The 19,620-nt window shown below is 42.1% G+C and overlaps 1 long non-coding RNA gene across 2 annotated transcripts; it reads left to right on the top strand.

Annotated features, from left to right (window-relative positions):
• The first annotated feature begins 3,382 nt into the window (after window positions 1-3,382).
• LOC132247778 (uncharacterized) lies at window positions 3,383-11,649 on the top strand. 2 transcript variants are annotated; one of them, XR_009459206.1, is made up of 3 exons: window positions 3,383-3,676; window positions 5,717-5,807; window positions 11,461-11,649. It is a non-coding gene; the product is annotated as an uncharacterized LOC132247778 (long non-coding RNA). The 2 variants fall into 2 exon arrangements; XR_009459207.1 differs by having other exon boundaries at window positions 5,722-5,807.
• The last annotated feature ends 7,971 nt before the right edge of the window (window positions 11,650-19,620 follow it).

A 19,620-nucleotide genomic window follows, 5' to 3' on the forward strand; every position in this document is an offset into this window, starting at 1 on the left:
GTATGAATTTGACCTATGCACAGCAAAATGTATTATCACACTTTCCCATTATGTGAATTTATCACTAAACGGAGTTTTCAGTTTATCAATAAGTGATGTTTGAGTGTCTATTCTTAGCTTTGAAATTGCAAGGGAAAAAAAAACATGACAAAGTAACAGTGAAAACAAATTATATTTGAAAAAAAATTACTCAACAAGATTATAAGAGATTGGACCTTCTTTCATAAAATACTTCTCTATTGTACAACTTATTTCTGGTCTTCAGAAAAAAAAGAGAGAGGATTACAAAGTACTGTGCAATCTGGATTGTAGGTGGCAATATAGCTGATAACGAGATACTCAGGAAAACCTAAGTGACTTATTTTCTTTTTTGAATGTTTCCATTTTCTTTTTATTTGTGAAGATTTCATTTTATTTAGATTTTCATCAGCCCGACCAATACTATACTTTTGGCTCTAGATTAAGGTCTGTTCCTTTGCATATTAAAGCTGCTTACTTAGAGGACTTCATTGATTAAAGCATTGCTAGGTTATTATCTGGGAAACGTTCAAAACACTACAGTACCATCACTGTAAGTTTCAGTATTGTAAAGCATTCTTCTAGAATATTTTATTGCCTTTTTTAAATAAGGGGAGCTAAGCTCCTTGTTACATTTAAACAATTAAGCATTTTTATATAAATACTTTCAGGGTTCAGAAGCAAGGAATATTAGTGGAATTATACCATGTCTAGAAATGTTCTTTGCCATACTTTTTGAAGGAAAAACAAGGTATTTTTAACACTCTTGTTGGAAACTAATGCTCTTAGTTTTCAACAAGAGTACAGGATTAAGTTTCAAGACTCCTAATTGTAGCTTGTTGAAGATCTAGTAGGTTAAGTTTCCTAACCACCCTCCCACCCCTCTTTTTAGCCCCTTTAAAAGCCTATAATGTTACAAGTCTTCTTACCTTGGTAACATTGACAACTTATATTACAGGAACATGAAAGAGGAAGAGTGATTCATTAGTTTAGTAGAAAGAGAAAAACAAATCATTTATTGAAATGGTATCAGTGTTCTTGATTGATTGAAACATCAGGGGGAGACCTGCAAGTGATCTGAACTTACTTCATAAGCAGATGCTACTAAGCTAACAGCAATTATTGGTGAGGCTATTAAAGGTATGAGATCATTCTGCCAGCTGGAAAAGCAATTGGCACAGAAGAGAAGCAAAAATGCAGATGTATAATTTGCATAAGTAAAATTAAACTATAAATACCTATGCCTTATTAAGAACATATAGAAAATATGTTTGTATAATGCATTTGTTTGATCTCTCTGAGGCAATATGATACTTTAAGCTGAGAAGCTAGTCTAAAGAATCCAGCTCCTGTGATAAGAAAGCTGGAAGGAAAGCTTTGATCTTCTAGATATTTTCTATGTTCAGAAATATAAGCATTGACATAGCAGACCAGTCCAGTCATCTGTCTAGTCCAGCATCTTGTCTTTGAGAGTAAAGAGCTGTAGATAATTGAAAGAAGGTGACAGAAATTGAAAGTGGGTAGTTATGAAAACCTCTGATGAGGTGGAAGGCATTTTCCTAGCTCACCTTGGTTAGGAGTAGCATATATACTCTTTTACTTCAGGAAGAAAACAAATATATGTCTTTTTATTCTATTAGATTAACTGTGAAAATTCTCATTGTTGTGGCAATGGTTTGGCATACTTTAAATTGACGTTAAACTGAAAGAAATAAAGGAAACCTTAGAAAAGCAGAGTTTGAAGTGATCTCCAGAGGTTATTTAGTCAAACCCCCTGACTGAGGTAGGATAATCCCTATCCAAACCATCCTAACCTATTAGCAAAACATAAGTCAGCCCTGGCCCACAATGGAAAACAACACCCTCTTTTACTTTAGAAGGGAAAATTCACAAGGTTTTCATGCTCTTTAAATTTCCCATACAGTTTTAGTTCTGTTTCTCATTTTATTTGTCAATCTAGCTCTGCCTGAAATTGTTCCTTGGTAGTCTGTTTCTCCATTTTTTCCTGCAATCTGAAAAAAAGACTTTGTATTTTCAAAGTCTATACAAAGTATGGTAGTGAAATATATTTTTTCAAATAATTTAAAATAGATTTGAAGTATGTTTGTCATAATTCATCCTAAGTAAAACATTACCATATTTACTTGAATCCAAGATGAGGTTGTCTTTGATTCAAGTAGAAGTGGCAGGGGGCAGGGCTCTGGCTTTGACCCCCAGTGCTTCTCCTCTGAGCTTCTACCATCTGCTGCTTACCATCCAACTCTGGCCCCATTCCAGCCCAGAGTTGTGGAGTGCAGGGTAGCTCTGATCCAACCACATGGCAGTGACAGCAGTAGCGGCAGCTTTGGCATCTCGGGGCTGGATCTGCTACTGCTGCAATCATTGGTTTATGACTGACCTGTGACTGGAACTACCCTGTACCCCATGCCAGAGGATAAGCAGTGGAAGGAAGAATCTGTGGGGGGCAGAGGCTTCAAGGGGCAGACATGGGGGGGGAGGGGGCAGAGGCTTTTGGGGAAGGTGGGGGGGCAGAGATGGAGGAGGTCAGGTGGAGGAGGTCTGGGCAGTAGGGGGCACAGGTACTTGAGGGAGAACAGGCAGGGGGGAGAAGCAGCAAGGGGTCCAGGCAGGAGGGCAAGCGACAGGGTTAGACAGCAGTAAGTGCAAGCATTGCGGGGGGGGGAGACGAAAGGGAGCGCAGGCACTGTGGCGGGGCACTAGGGTTTGCAGGAACCAGTAGGGCAAGCAGCAGGGGACAAGAGGAAGGAAAACAGGGAAGAGGGGTTAAGCAGCTTGCCCTCCAACCTCTTGTCCCCCCAGCACTGCCCCCTTGCTGCCAATTTTCCTGCTGTATCAGTGGGGGGCATGAATTTGATCCTCCAATAATTCTATACATGGAAAGCTACAACAAAAATTAAAGTTGTTATGGATTCAGTACGGTATCTCCCAACACTTAGCAATGAGCATAGCTGCTATTTATGTGCCACTGCAAATGCACTTTGTGTGCTGATCTGGGATAGCACAAGGATTTAAGTGCAGCTTCTGTTTAGATCAGAGAAGAACTTTATTTGCTGCTTCAGTGCATGGCAGGGAAGTGGCTTATGTACAGCTGCTGGCACATGAGAGTCTATTTTTAGCTTCTGCACATTACAGAGCTAGCTTTTATTTATCACTTCTGGTGTATAAGGGTACAATCTGCATACTTAACCAATTGGACAAATTTAAATACAACAATTTATATTTAAAATACAATATAAATTGCAAAATGTAAGATATATCATTATGCAATTACACAAATAAATTTAGCCTATACATTTAATTACCATACATTCAATAGAAAACATTTGCAGAAAATATAAATTGGACAATTGTAAGTACAATGTAGCTACTACAGGTACATTAGCCATCTTCATTAGTAGTTGCACTTATACACAACCTTCATAACCCACTTGCCCACCCACATTTACACACAATTCACCCACTTAAATACCCAACACAGTTGCAATCAATTAAACCCAGGAGAGGAGCCTAAAACAGGCTCTCCAAGCAAAGAGGGAAACAAAAACAGGGCAGTTTGCTAGGAGTTTGCTGGGGGCAACAGGAGGAAGGAAATCAGACAGCAAGGCCAGATCTAGCTCTGGAAAATGGAGTTAACCAGGTGAGCTGCTGTGTGCATTTCTGATGGTGTGTCTGTGTTTATGTGGCAGTGGGGCATAGTGTGTGATATGAGGCCTCATTGTTGGCTGAAGTGCTGGCTGATTTCAGTGCTGGCTGATTTCACAGTGATTGGTGCTGGGTGGGGGGCTTCAAATCCTAAAGAGCTGATCTAGTTAGTTGTAGTCAGTTCAGCCCAGGAGAGGATCCTAAAAGCAATCAGGGAGCAAGCAAACAGGGCAGTTTGATAGCTGTTTGCAAGTCAGCTTGCAGGTCAGTTTGCCACCCCAATCTTTGAAATGGGGCCTTAAGCTTTCTCAGAGGAAAGAGGAGTGCAAAGAAGGAATTAGATATGGTGGGGTCACATCATGCAGTCAAACCTCCCACTAGTGCCATATTCTGCACCTATGGCTCCTCTGAAGCTTCTACCCAGATGCAGCTCTCAGTGGTGGAGGCTTCAGGTCCTGGGCTGCAGGGGATGCCCAGCACTGCTCCCGATGGCTGGGAGTAGGGACAGGGATAGCTCCATTAGTAGGGCAAGTGCTCTGGTGGAGTCTCTAGAGAGCATGGTGAAGGAGCTCCAGGCAGAGGTGAATCGGCTGCATAGCATCAGGGCTGTCAAGTAGGAGACAGATGAGTTGAAGAGCAAGGCTCTGTAGCAGAAGAATGAGGACAAGATGAAGTGGGAGGACCTGAATGGAGCTGAGTGGAAGGTGGTCACTTCAGGCTCCATGCAGTGTGCTGCAAGGGAAACTTGTCCAATTCAGCTGTGCAACAGGTATGAGACCCTTGCACCACTGGTGGAGGAAGGACTGAAGGCACTTGCTCCAGAGGAGGAAAGTAGGCAAGCTCCTATCCAGAAGAGATTTTGGGTGGTGGTAGTGGGTGACTCACTCCTAAAGGGACAGAGGGTGCCCTCTGTCCTGAGGGAGACGGAGGGTGCCATCTGCCAGCTAGATCCCTTTGCACAGGAGGTCTGCTGCTTCTGGGGGCCCATATCCAGGGTGTGATGGAGAGAATAACAAAACTCATCCAGCCCTCTGGCCACTACCTCATGCTGCTCATTTATGTGGGCATGAATGGCATGACCAGGAGCAACCCTGGGTGGGTCATGAGTGACTGCTGGGCTCAAGGTATTGGGGCACAGGTGGTTTTCTTTTCCATCCTCCTAGTCAGGGGTCAGGGCCCTTGGAGGGACAGATGTACAGTATTGAGGAGGCCAATTAGAGGCTCAGGAAATGGTGCCACAGTGAGGGTTTTGAATTTTATGATCATGGAACACTGTTCCAGGATAGAAGCTTGTTGGGAAGAGATGGCATCCAGCTCAGGCTAAGGGGGAAGAAACTGTTTTCTTCCAGGATGGTTGACTTGCTGGAGAGGGCTTTAAACTAGGTGTGTTGGGAGATGGGTATGCAGACAGGAATGGAAGCCGGGTGGACAGCCAAGCAGGAAGGATGTAGAGACAGCAGTCAGGGAGATGTTGAGAGACTAGAATGATGTCAGGGCTACGGGAAACTGGGGGTTGCCAATGGGGGACTTAAGGATTTATACACAAATGCTAGGAGTATGGGGAATATGCAGGAGGAACTGGCACTCCTGCTAGCAAATAGAGAATGTGATCTCGTTGGAATAATGGAGACCTGGTGGGATGCCACACATGACTGGGCTATATGCATAGAGGGCTACCGGTTGCACAGAAGGGATCAGATAGGGAAGAAGGGAGAAGGTGTAGCTCTCTATGTAAAGGAGCAGTATGGCTCCTCGGAGACCCAGATTGCTTTGAGAGAATGGCGACTTGAGAACCTGTGGGTCAAGATACAGGGGGCAGGGGGAAATGCAAGGAGAAGGGGACTTGATGGTAGGCTACAGACTGCCACGTGAGGAGCTGGATCTGGAATTTTTCAGAGAACTGATAGAGGCTGCACATTCAAGGGACATGATTGTCATGGGTGACCTCACTTACCCTGACATCTGCTGGGAGGAGCCTCAGCCAGATCTAACTGGTCACATAAGTTTTTGACCTGCATGGAACAACTTTATTTAGTACAGGAGGTGAACGGGCCGACCAGGGGGAAGACTGTTGGATTTGGTTCTAGCTGAAGGGGATGACCTCATGGGACATCTGAGGATTGAAGGTAATCTGGGAGATAGTGATCATGAGATGACAGAATTCACTATCCATCGTAGGGCAGGGAAGTCAGCCAGTAGGGCAGAGGTGCTTGACTTCAGGAAAGCTGACTTCAATGAGCTTAGGAAAATAGTGGGAGAGGGACTGGAGGGGAAGGGAGTTCAGGAAGGGGGGACATTCCTCAAAGGAACAATCCTTAGAGTGCAGAAAAGGTCTGTTTCTGTATGCAGGAAAGGTGGTAAAGGGTCCAGGAAGCCCTCTTAGCTTACCAGAGGAGTCAAGGAGTGCTTAAAAAAGAAACAGTAGGCTTACAGATGGGGGGGGGGGGGAGAGGTAGTTACCAAGGAAGAATATATAAGTATAACCCGTATTTGTAGGGAGAGGATAAGGAAGGCAAGGGCAGTGACTGAAACCAAGAACAATAAGAAGACTTTCTTTAGGCATATATGTATATAGGGAGCAGGAAGAAGACCAAGGGAAATGTAGGGCCCTTGCAGAATGGGATGGGACAGCTGATAACAGACAGGCAGGAGAAAGTTGAATTCTTTAATGAATATTTTGTGTTGGTGTTACTGCATACAAATGGTGGTAGCCTACCTGGTCAGATACTGGATGGATGGGGGGAGGGGTATTGCCAACCAATGGTTAGCGTCGATCTGATGAGGGAGCATTTAGAGCTGCTGAATGTCTTCAAGTTGGCAGGACTGGATGGACTACACCTGAAAGCACTGAAGGAATTGGCTGGAGTCATTGTGGGACTGTTGGTGAAGGTATTTGAAGACTTGTGGTGCTTGGGAGAGGTCCCAGAAGACTGGAAAAAGGCCAATCTGGTGCCAATCTTTATGAAGGGGAGGAGGGAGGATCCGGGAAACTATAGGCTGATCATTTTGAACTTGATACTCGGTAAAATTTTGGAACAAAAAATGTCAAGAAGTCCATTTGTGAGAGACTGGCAGAAAGCATGATGCTACAGGCAGGTTGTGTCTGACCAACCTTGTCTCCTTCTGTGATCAAGTAACAAACCACTTTGATGAGGGAGACATGGCTGATGTCATATACTTAGATTTTAAAAAGGCCTTCGATATGGTCTCCCATGATGATCTTATAAAAAAGCCCCCAAAACTGGGGGGTTGTGGACTGGCAGACTCCACAGTCCGGTGGGTTGAGAATTGGCTAAGGGGTCAAACCCAGACCGTGTTAGTGGATGGGTCTGTATCATCTTGGAGGAAGGTGGCCTGTGGTGTTTCACAGGGTTCAGTTCTTGGTTCCATGCTGTTCACCATCTTTATCAATGATGTAGATGAGGATATGGAAAGCATGCTGGCCAAGTTTGTGGACAATACCAAGTTATGGAGAAAAGCAGTCATGCTAGGGGATAGGATGTAGATCCAAGTGCACCTAGACAAGCTGGAAAGGTGGGTAGAGGGGAACTGGATGCAGTTCAATAAGGATAAATACAGAGCACTTCATTTGGGGAGAAGTAACCAGTGACATGAATATAGGTTAGGAGGAGATGTCCTGGCCAGCACAATGGCTGAAAGGGACCTTGGGGTTATGATTGATCACAGGATGAACATGTGTGATGCTGTAGTCAACAGAGCTAATAGCATCCTGGGATGCATTAGCCGATGCGTCCCAAGCAGGGCTAAGGAAGTGATGCTTTCTCTCTACTTGGCACTGGTGAGACCCAGGCTGGAGTACTGTGTCCGGTTCTGGACATCACACTTCAAAAAAGACAAGTAGAATCTTGGAAGGGTCTAGAGGAGGGCCACAAGAATGATTAAGGGCCTGAAGGACAAACCTTATGAGGAAAGACTAAGGGATCTGAGACTGTTCAGTTTGGGGAAGAGAAGACTGAGAGGGGACTTGGTGGTTGTCGATAAGTATGTAAGGGGTAAATAATGGGAGCTGGGAGAAAAACTGTTCACTAGAGTGCCTCAGGGGAGGACAAGGAGCAATCAATGATAATAAACTGTTGAAGCAGGGGTCCTGGGTACACATGTGGTGGAGTGTGTGTGTGTGGGGGGGGGGGGGGAGGGCAGTGATGGCCAGACACAGAGTGGGGTGGGGGAGAAAGTAGTGGCGGCCAGACACGGACCGGGGGGGTCTTGCAGGCAGCAGCGGTGTGGGGTGGTACATGGCAGCGGCTGGTGCCACTTGCAAGTGTCCCCCCGTCCCCTGTGTCCAGCTGGCCAGGCAGCGCCTGTGTGGCCTGCAGAGGGGAGCTGCTGCCGTTGCCCCACACCCAGCCCTGCTTCTAGGAGGCGGTGGTGCAAACTGGTGGGCAGTGCTCTGTCCCTGCCCACCCATGCATAGCCCCGGTTGACAACTCCTGTGTTAGAGGATGATTTCAGGTTGGATGTAAGGAAGAACTTATTTATGATAAGGGTAACCAGAATCTGGGATAGACTTCTCAAGGAGGTTGTGTAGTCCCCAAACTTGGAAGTGTTCTTGAGGAGACTGAACATATACCTTGCTGGGATCATTTGATCTCAGCAATATTCCTGTCCAGAGCAGGGGGGTTGGGCCCAATGATCTTTCAAGGTCTCTTCCAGCCCTTAATTTCTATGATTCTACAATAACACCCTTAGCAAATTCATATGCAGAAATCTGCATTACAAAGTAGCTAAGGTTGCTTCACACATGACTTACCTAAAACAGACCTGGAAAGGCAAAGGAATGAAAACTTAAACTTCTCCTTTACCTACAGCCATATACTACATTTTCACCATGCAACTCCATTAAGACTGAGGTTCCTATATTTTGGTGTGCATTAGTTGTGGTAATGGTGTGTGATTGTGGGTGAAGGATTATAGGATATATACTGTTGTGTCTTAACTTTTTTCAGTTCCTTGCTTGTGCATGTTTGAATTGGGTATGTGATGGGTGTAGTAACCCAGACTGTTCAGTGAGGAAGAGGTTTTTTTGTTAGTTTGATTTTTTTTATTTTTTTTTATTTTAAATATTAAGCTGAATAAATGCTGAATCCTTTTTTTAGACTACATTGAATGTTAATGTCAGGGATGGCTTCTAACATGGAGTTCCATGGTTAATTATTCATTCTGTACAAATGCTTTTCCTTTTAAATTTATAATTTTTCAGTTTCATAGAAAATACTCCTGATTCTGCTTAAGAAAGTGGATTGCCCAATTTACTTTACCTTTAGAACTAAAGGTACAAAAAAGCAGGTTTTTTTGACTGGAAGCTACTCAAGTTATTTCCAAGTTAAGAAAACAAATAAATGGGGACAAAAGTATACAAAATAATGAAGAAAAGCTAATCTGTAAGATCTCTCTTCATATGGAAAACTTTTCAACCTTTTATATTTTCATATTGCTGCTGCACTGTGAGCAGAGATTTCTTCTTCAGTGGTCATAGTTAGTTAATGTTTAACTTGGCAATTTGTCTGAGTCATTCATATTATTTCTATGTACTTTCCTTGCATTTGTCAACACTGAAGTTCTATGCTGTTGTGCTTCCTACACACCTTGCTTTATTAGGTCCTTTAGAAATTCCTTATTCTGCTCTGGCCTTCATTAACCTCAGAAGTGTTGTGTCATCTGTACGTTTCACCATCTCACTCTTTATCTTCTTTTTCAGACAATTAATAAATAGATTAAACATTCCATCCTTTGTCCAGAACTTAGGGGATCTCCACTATTAACCTTTAGCCACACTGAATATTGACCATTCATTCCAACTCTTTGTTTTCTCTCTCTGTCAGTGACCTCACTTTAATGATCATGCCATGATTACTAAGGGGCATTTTTACACATGCTTGATGGGAGAGGAGAATGTTTTAATGAGCAGAGATCCTGGTTTTCTCTAATAATTAAAAAAAAAAAAAATCCCCAATTTTTGGATTGAAAATAGTAACCCAAAATCCACACTTTTCATTGCAATGAAACCTCTCTTTCCAGAGAGTCTGCTGGAGTGTGACAATTACCACTCTCCAGCAGCCTCTGCTTCTCGCATATCACCGTCCCCAAGCTTAAAAATGGTGGCGGGTGTACTTGAACTAAAGTTCAGTGAATGAACTTGAGTTCAAGCACCCCCGCTGACATTTTTAAACACATGGACATTGATACACGAGACATGGCAGCACTTTAATTAGAGCAACTCTTGGAGCTGCTCTAATTAAAGTACCACCTCCCTTGGGCTTTTGTGTGGTAGCTGACTTCAATGAGAGATTGAGTGGCTTTATTTTGTTGCTATTCTGAAATTGCTTTAGAACTCTTGGATAAACAGCGTCTTGTCTTGGGGATGTGTTAGTCTTTTATTAATCAACTTTGTTCTAGAAGTTCCTCTTTTGATACCCAAATCTTTGAAAATACCTTGTTTTGGTTTTTTTGGTTTTTTTACTTGAAGAGACTATGGATATCCACAGCATCCCCCATGGCCGAGTGATGCAAAAAAATCATTTTAGCTTTTTTGCAGTATCCTTATCTTCCTCAGTTGTTTGTTTATCTACCTGAAGTCTAGCAACCCTTATAGGGTTCATTTTCTAATGGACTTTAAGACTTTCTTTAAGGCTTTTCTTCCCTTTTTATACTATATCTTAGGTTACCCTCCCTAAAAGGCCATACACTTTGCAACAAGTGCATGGATAGTTTGCTTGTTTATTCATTAGGCATATTTGTTAGCTGAACATGCTCACTTCTGGAAATAACCTGAATTGCTTCCAGTCATACAAACCTGCTTTTTAGTACTCTAGTTCTAAAGGTAAACTTTTATTCTATGTTCTACACATGTGTTCTACAAAGCTTTAAATTGGAAACTAAGGGTTAAATACAATAAAAGGACTTGGGGCATATCTATCGATTTCCTTTGAAGCAATGTTCTTGAGGTTGCTGTACCCGCTTGCAAGAAGCAAACACAGAAATACAGAAGCAAAGTTCATCACGAGTTGTCTCCTGTGGCTTCTTTCAAGCACACCAGAGACAGTTCGGATGCAAGAGAGATCTCTCCTATCCACCGTGCAGAGCTTAGGTTGATAGTCTGGGCAGGGTAGCCGCTGGTATGGGCAAGGAAGCCAAGGAATAGTGGAAAGAACTGCAAGATTCATGGGAACAGGTAGAAAGAGTACAAAAATGAATTTGATTCTGTTGCACTCAGTTCGGAGGGGGACTTCTGGAGTCCAGTCCCTTTTCCCACAGTTATTTCTGTGAAAGTAGAACGCATATACAGCCCTGGGAACAGACACTGGAACCAAGGACTCCATTGCTCCCAGGTAAGTATGCCTGGACCACTAGGCTACAGTACCAGACCTAGTGAACAAACTGCTACCTAGAGTTGTATCCTACATCACTCTGAATTCCTGTAGCCATTCCATTTAACAATCCTTGTAAGATCTGGGTAGAGCAACAACTGGAGTGCTTTAGTTAATTATCTGAGGGTACTTAGTGTATTTACTCTAGAGAATGTTTCAAACTTTTTAACCTCTAAGTGGTTTAAAACTTTATGAACCATGTATGTAAATGTTAGCAAAAGACCCCCCCGCCCCCCGAGAATTCTGGCTTACTCAGTAATAGGCTCTTCAGGGGGTGCCAATAATGTGCTTATTGCAGCTCTGACACATGTTAGAGGGGTACTGCTTTTTTTTTTTTTTCAGAGGTGTTGCACAAGGCATGGTAATTGTCTCCTTTCTATTCCACTCTCAGAAACATCGAAGTGGCAAGCACTACTGGAGATAACATCAGGGAACAGTGCTCCTCTCCAACTTATTTACACAGGTGTGTAAATATAAACTTGAAAGAAGGGTTCCTTGCACATGCTCCCATCTTTGGTCACCCTCACCAGGGCTGTATGTCTTCCGGATATCCAACTTACAACAGTTGCTTTAAAATAAAACCCTTTGCTCTTCTTAACATATAGAGGCTTCCCTTGCTTTATGCTGTACATGTGTTCCTGGAAAATGGAGCATAACTCGAATTCGCATAAAGGGAATGCACTTTACAATGTAACAACCAGGGATACGTTCCAAGACCTCGGCTGTACTGACCCCCCAGACTCATTTCTACCACTTTTACAAGACAATGTTGGTACTCTCCAACGGCAGACAGTACACACAAGCACAGGACACTATCATAATGGGGATGGCAACTACAGAAACACATGTAGACAACAAGCGAGGAATACAGTTCTACACAGGAGACTGTGTTTTGGTGCACGTCACTCCCACAATGCACGGCACAAAGCAGCTGACTGCAAGCTTCCACCACACCAATGGCATAAGAGTGAATTTACCTTGCATATAACGAATTTTAGTATAAAAAGGGTCATTGCATAAGAGTGAATTCACAGATGCAAAACCTGCATAAAATGAGAGAAGCCTGTAGTGTAACTGTCCTCTGTTAAACATTTCATTAGAATGGGTCAAATCACTTTTACTCCAAATGCTCCTTATCCAGTAACACATCTAGAAAAGTAAAATAGTAGATTATGATGGTAATATGGTGATAGAATTAGTTCAAAAAGTTTTCCACAGTCCATAGGAAATGAAGCAATAGTGTTTTGACAAAGTTATAGTTTTATGTTTATACACATAGAAAAAATGTCATGTAAACAGGTGCCACTATATGAATTTCAGTGGAAATGCATCTCCTTCAGTCAGAATTAAATTTGGCCAGGCTGCTTCCCTTAGACCTATTTTGAACAGAAATATGGGGACTAGAATCTCAAATGGCTTAAGTCAGTATAACTCCATTAAATTCAAAGTTGATAAGCCCATGCAGCGACCACTGAAGTTAATAAATTCATGAAGATCAGATTCTAGGGTTTTTGTTTTATTTGGTTTTTTTTTTTAATAAAGTCTGAAGGCCAACTTCTTAGTTGTACATGTGTGGCCCGTGTTGCCTTTGTGGATGATTCATGGAAACACCTGAGGACAGCACTTATATCTAAATATCTTGAAAGAAATCTGTTTTAAATCTACATAGGAAAATTATTTTGGAATATTTATCTCAAAAGCTGGGCAATTCTACAACAATAGGGCCTTTTAGATTAAAAAAAAAATCTTTACAGTTGCAAGTTTCCATTAAAAAGCCATGTCCTATATCAGGGGTAGGCAACTCCCAGTATGGGTGCCGGAGCATAGCATGCAAAGGGATTTTTCTTGGCACGTGCACTTCAGGATGGATGGCAGGGAAGGGGTCAGGGCTGTGCTGCCACAAGGAGCAGGCCTCTTGCCCTGGCACACTAACATCATACAAGTCGAGGTTATGGGTGTTTTTGGCGTACTGCCCAAAAAGGTTGCTAATCCCTGTTCTAAATGCTGTCTCAGGGAAAACTTGTACATGTGAACATCAACAAATTAAGATATTAAAAATTCAGACACTGCATTTTTTATTCAAAGAGTAAGCTGAAAAGCCGACATATTCATAGTAAGATGTCGAAATTTTGGCATTCAAATCTGTATTTACTAAGTAAATAACCCAATTTGTAGAGGTGCTGAACAGCTGCAGCTCCCACTAACATTAGTAATGAACATTTGATATAAAGGACATAATAACATAAAGAGAAGTCTTTTGATATATTGCAACACATTGTAGTTAATGGAAGTGTACTTCCCCAACATCTCTGAAAATCAAGTCATTTTTACTGAAGTGCCTAAATGAAGATGAGATGCTTATCGTTAGGGACTGAAAACTGACAGTTTTAACCAAAGTTTCATGGGTCTCAGTAATAACTTTTGCAAGAGGTACAGTCACATGCCAAATTGTCCAAAAATCTATACCAACCTCTTTTCATTCTATACTTGGTCTCTGAAACGATGAAGACACCTGGAGGTTAAGATCATTGTCACTACTGGTTACAACCCACCTATCTATGTCACTGATATACTGTACTGAGATAAAATTCAGTAATGCAGAATGCAGTACCTCCTGTCAATCTGTGAAAAGAAGCACTCTTTTTCGGTGCATACAGTACCTTCATTTGCTAACTGTTAAGAGATGCAGAATTCAACCAACATAAACCTAAGGACACCTACTACAGACAGTACAAATTCCAGGCATATGTCACAGGCTGTAAGAATGGCGTATACTCTGAAAACATAAGTTTAAGCTACTTGAAGTGGCTCTTCAATAATTATAAGTAGCATTAAATAAATGCTTGATAGCTGGTAACCAAAGGCTGACATCACAAATACTTTAACAGTTTTAATATTCTGTCAATTGAGTTCAGTGATACATGTATAGAGATGCAAGCCAGAATGTTATATAGTACATCCACTTTCTGCTTAATAAGAGAGAGAGGATGTAGTTTGATGCGCAGCATTCTAGGATATGTTTGTGCCCAATGGCAGAAATAAGAAGTAGTGGATAAATGCAAATCACAATACAGGCAGTTGCTTACTGGCCTGTTATTATTGAATTGGTCTGTATGCAAGTAAAATACTTTGTGATCAGGAACAGACACATATACTTCTCCTAAGGTAGCTAGTACAGCCTGTCACAAGTAAGTAGTGGGGAAACAAGTAGTGTTCTGCTTGCATTTAGGAAGCAGCTACCATGGGAGGGATGAATATGGACAAATCTTAAAAGTGTTGTAACTTACATCAGTAACCCCCCAGCCCCCTTCAGGTGTACTTCTTTACCAGCCTGGGCAAAAATACCCTGTTTAAGGATTTGCAACATGTGTCTGCTGGTTGGTTTACAACAGAGGAATGCCAGTTATCCTGGTGTAAACCTTGTATCTTCAGCTTTTATTCTGCTTCTGATGTTTTTCAGAGACTGAAAACCAGCTGCAAACCAGGAAAATGTTTTTACTCTATGACCTAATTTTCTTTCTCTTCTCACAAAACCAGTTCCTCTTGCTTTTTCTCATTTTTTTTCTTAATGAGAGAGCCTAATATTTTTAGTACCTATATGAAAATATTGTATTACTGATAATACAACTCTTATTTATTATTATTCTCTTTCGAATGGCTTTGTATTTGTAAGATGTACAGTACTAAGCACCAATGTTTTGATATTGTGTCTTCAGATGACAGAAATCTCTATTTCAAAAAGCATCAATGAAAGTAACTTTTACCTGATAATCAGCATCATCAAAGCACTATCCCTCTCTCTTCTAACAAGAGTTGGAGCCTACAAATAATGATGGACAATAGATAAACATAAACAATCCTTCCCTTAACATTTTATCTTTATTTATCATATGAATTTCTTAACATACCATATTATTTAGTCTATGAATAGGGATGATACTTCTGTGTAGAGCAACCCTGTGATGATACCGTTACAGATGAGAGCTTTTGGAGCCTTACAAATGATGGGATATATCTTCTAATTTTCTAAGTGTTCTTTGGGGTCTGCCACAAACCAGAATTAAGATTGGTTTAAACAATCCCATGTGGGTTTCCTCTGTAGCAGGAAACCCACAAGGGTAGTTTGGATAAATACAAGTATCCTCTCCTTCCAGCCTCAAGCTGGGAAAAAAAGATATTGTGGCCAGGATAACATTTCTACGCACTGGCAATCTGCTGTTTCAGCAGCCATTGTGACAACAGTCAGCTAGGGTAAAGTAGGGTACCCTTCATGAAGCTTGAATTGTTATGCTACTGGATGCTACAAGTATCAAGCGTGCAAAGATGGCATCTCTACTGCTCTCTCCTATGCTGTCTTGCATGCAGCCTGGCTGTGTCTATGAGTTTGAGATGTAGGATTTAGCCCTTGTGCAGAGGTGTAACTTTATAATTTGACACTCAGGGCAGTGCAAAGGGAAGCCTCTACTTTGCACTTTGCAGTGATGGCACAGGCTACTGATGTCTTGGTGTAAGCTCCCCTACCCCAGACTGCGGTGGTATTACAGTCTGGTACTATTAGTACCAATAGTACTATTAGTACCAAATAGTAACTCCTTGGAGGTACTATTCTGGCACCCACTCTGAACAGGCATCTGGGGCTGGTGTCCCAGTTTCCCCCTCCAAGTTATGCTACTGCTCATACATCTTAATCAGGGGCTGGCTTCTATGCCTACCTGATCTCATACCCAAGAACATTACTCTCACAAAACTCAGTCAATCAGGTGGTCTGTGAAGATGGGGGAAGGAGAGGTAAGTCTCACTTTTTCATAAATTTAACAGATTTCATAGGCATTAGGGCTGGAAGGGACCTCACGAGATCATTGGGTCCAGCCCCCTGCCCAAGGGGCAGGAAGTCAGCTGGGGTCAGATGACCTCAGCAAGATAAGCATCCATTTCTGGGCACATCTACACATGTGATTAATGTGCACGACTAATAGCATATTGCTCCAGCGTTTTTGCTCATGGGCACGCTGTTTGAATGTATGCTTGGGAGCAAAAAAATCTGGGGCATATTGCTCTGGAGTTTATTCATGTGTAGCACATGGAGCCTGGTCAGAGCAGCCCAGGCTGCTCCATGTGTTTTCTTTTTGTCTTTGAAGTACTTGGAAAGTTGAACAGGTCCTGGCGGGGGGGGTCTTCTTGCCAGCCCAGGGCTGCTCTGACCGGGCTCCATGTGCTGCAGAGGGGCTGGCCGAGGCACAAGGGTGCTTCAGCACGAGGCTAGCTGGCAGCCTCATGCTGAATCATCCTCATGCCCCAGCCTCTCCACAGCACGTGGAGCCCCGTTAGAGTAGTGGGGCAGGCAGGCTGACTTCCTCCCTCCCTCCTGCCCCGGGTTCCCTGCCAGCCTGGGCACCATATGCTGCAGAGGTGCTGGCTGGGCTACAAGGGTGCTTCAGCAAGGCTGCCTGCTGGGTAGCCCCGCACTGAAGCATCTTCGTGTCCCAGCCAGCCCTGTGGGCTGCAACACGTGAAACAACAACACCACACAGTAGTACTTGTGTTTAGTCAGACTACCCTGTGGAGGCATTTATTAGTCTACTGCACCCTAATAGGCCCCCATGTGTAGACAGTGACATTTTACTACAGAGCTAATTAGTCGGCTCCGCACTAAACATCTTATGTAGATGTGCCCATCAATCTGTCATGCAAAGTAATCATCATACTTTATATGCAGCAGCTCCTGTTGCAATTTTGTTTTTTTCTATTACACACACACAAAGCTGTTATTAAATTACAAGATGAACTATATGTACCCATAAGGTAAAATAATTATGTATCCCTGAGAAATAGCTGCTTTAAAAATACTATTTTTTAGAACCCACCTATTTTTACTAGGGGATTTTTATTTTTAATCTGGGAGATGGTTATGTTTCTATTCGTCGCATCTCCAAAAATACATAAATTGCTTTGCATTAGGAACATTAAAATTGCATATGGGTTGAGCACCTGCATGAAAATTTGCAATCCACTGAAATTAAAATAGGGATGTTATATAGCTCTCAACATTCTTAAATAGAAAACTTGACAGGCCATTACAGGAAACGTAGGGCTGCTACAACAGGGTGCTTCTTATCTGTGATACCTGTAATAATCTTTTTTGTGAAACAGACTGTTTCTTAAATAAATAGGCTACATGGCTTAAATGAAATTAAGCAAAATGTTTGCATGTAGAAGATATACTACAAGCTAAAATTGCTTGTTAATTTTGGAGAATCAAATATGTCATGGACTTCTCATACTAGCCCAGCTACTGAGGATTTATGGGTTTATTTCTTCTCCTTGAAATATTGTTAGGGTATATGTTAAATTTCTTGTATGGAATTGTTTCTTAAACCATTAATCTGAAAAAGAAAGAAAAGCTTCCTTTGTTGTTAATTCCCAAGTCATATAGGCCACATTTGTAAGTATACTGGATCTTTAAAAAGTTTGTATTGCTATAACCGTGTTGGATGAATAGAACAACTGTGACCAGTTAGTCAGGAGCAAGGGCTCCAAGAAGTTGCACTATAGAGTTGCCCCTCTACTTTTTATTGTAGTAGTACAATTGTAGTTTACTGTAGTAGTAAGGTCTAACCTGTTCCTGAAAGTTTACTCTGGCTCCTCTGGCAAACCCATGAATAACACAAAGTCTGCATGCTAAACTGAGTCTTCAGGCTTGCTTTGCTGTTCTAGACAAGCTGCTTCGTAAATCAGAAATAGTATAGTAGTAAGCAGTGCTTGGAAACTACTGATCACTACTGCTAATAGTAGTGCCAGTTAACCTGTCACCCATTAGCGAGACCTCTTGTTATGAGACCACCTGGTGCAGCACCTTGAAAAGGCTGCCTAGGAATGCAGTAGTTTTATTGTGTAGATACACCCTTATTCTCTGAGGCAGCAATTTTACATTGACAAGAATTGCCGACAGGCTATTTCCATCCAGAAGGCTAAATCTGCCAGCTCATTTTCAGGTAAAGCAGCATCTGAGGAGTTTTGCCTGGACTGGTTTGGAAGGACTAGTCTCTAATCTGTACAGTTCAGTGATTTTTACAGATTAACTACAACTGGACAATCATTCAGTTAAGGGAAACATGAAATGACTTTGCCCCTTTTCTGTGTGAGAGAATACAATGTAGTTGCATCCATAAGAAAACATTGGAATACAAATACGGCCAGTTAAAACACTTTTAGAATGCCACCTATTACTGTGTTATGTATAAGTGTGGTCCACAAAACAATTCTATAGTTAGTACTTCATCCAAAAAAGTTTTGAGGCTTTATAACTTTTGTGAAAGTCACTTGATGTGGTCATGTAAAAGTGGGTTGAAATATTGGTCCTTTAGGAAGTAATCTGGTTTAGGGAACCAGCATTAAACATCATTTTTAGCCAAACATATAGAAGCTGTCACAGGGAAGACAAAACTGTGACCAAACTGACCTCTATGCCTAATATGCATTAACCTAGAAGAAGATGAGCAACCACATTAGATGTTATCATTGGGAAGTCTTCATTTGTTTTGAGGAAATATAATTGCCAGCAATTATATTTACACCTGACTTGCAGTCAGGCTGTCCTAAATCTTGCACAAAGTCTGAGTAAACAAACTTTATGCAAGGATTTTAAGAGGTTTGGAAATATTTTTAAAAGACATTTGTCACGTTTCAAGCCAAATCAGCCAAATCAAGTCCAAATCCATCAGTCAGTCCAGAACTATAAGTGGCCCTACAACTGGTAAACATCCTCCACCCCCACCAGGGGCTTTAAATATTTCCAAAGTCTTTTGGCAGGCATCCTACGTGCAGGCCCAAGCCCAGAGACTTGGGGTTCAGATGTCCCCCTGTTTCACCTGCCCTCAGCCATATGGATGCAGAAGCAAGCTAGTGAGGATCCTTCTATTTGCATAAAGTGGACTTTAAGCCTCAACACCTCAGTGGGTCTTAAACCACACCAGAAGAACAATTATCCCCTGCGGGCTTAAGGAGAACTGCTTTCATGGTGTTTCATCATAGGATGCCAGACAGTATCACCCATAGGCATGGGCAGATCCAGGATTTACTGAAGTGGGGGCTGCCCTCAGCAAACCTGCACTCAGCCATAAGGGTGAAGTACCAGGTTGGTGGGGACTGAGGAGCTGAGAAGGGAGCAGGTTCCTGAAGGTTAGGGAGGCGTGAATTTGGGCTATGGATCTGTAATGTCATAGATTCTCTGGCTGCCTCTCCATTGCCTGATTCCCATAGTCCTCATAGGTTGTGGAAGAGAGAGATGATGCTTGTCAATATACTGGGGGATTGGAGTTTCTCTTAATGCATTCTCTGGACAGAGGCCTATAATCCAGTAGAATTTCAAGGCCTTCCACAACCATTCTGAAGGATTAGCATTGTAAGGGTTAAGGCTTTGCTATTCAACTCTCAGAAAGAAAAAAAATATATATTTTTTTTGGTTTTGCAGAGTACAAAGTGATACAGCTTCAAATTATTTCCCATGCAAAATTAGGATCACAGAATCAAGTGAATTAAAAAATATGTGCTT

The sequence above is a fragment of the Alligator mississippiensis genome, chromosome 1 (assembly GCF_030867095.1).
Source record: "Alligator mississippiensis isolate rAllMis1 chromosome 1, rAllMis1, whole genome shotgun sequence".
NCBI lineage: Eukaryota > Metazoa > Chordata > Crocodylia > Alligatoridae > Alligator > Alligator mississippiensis.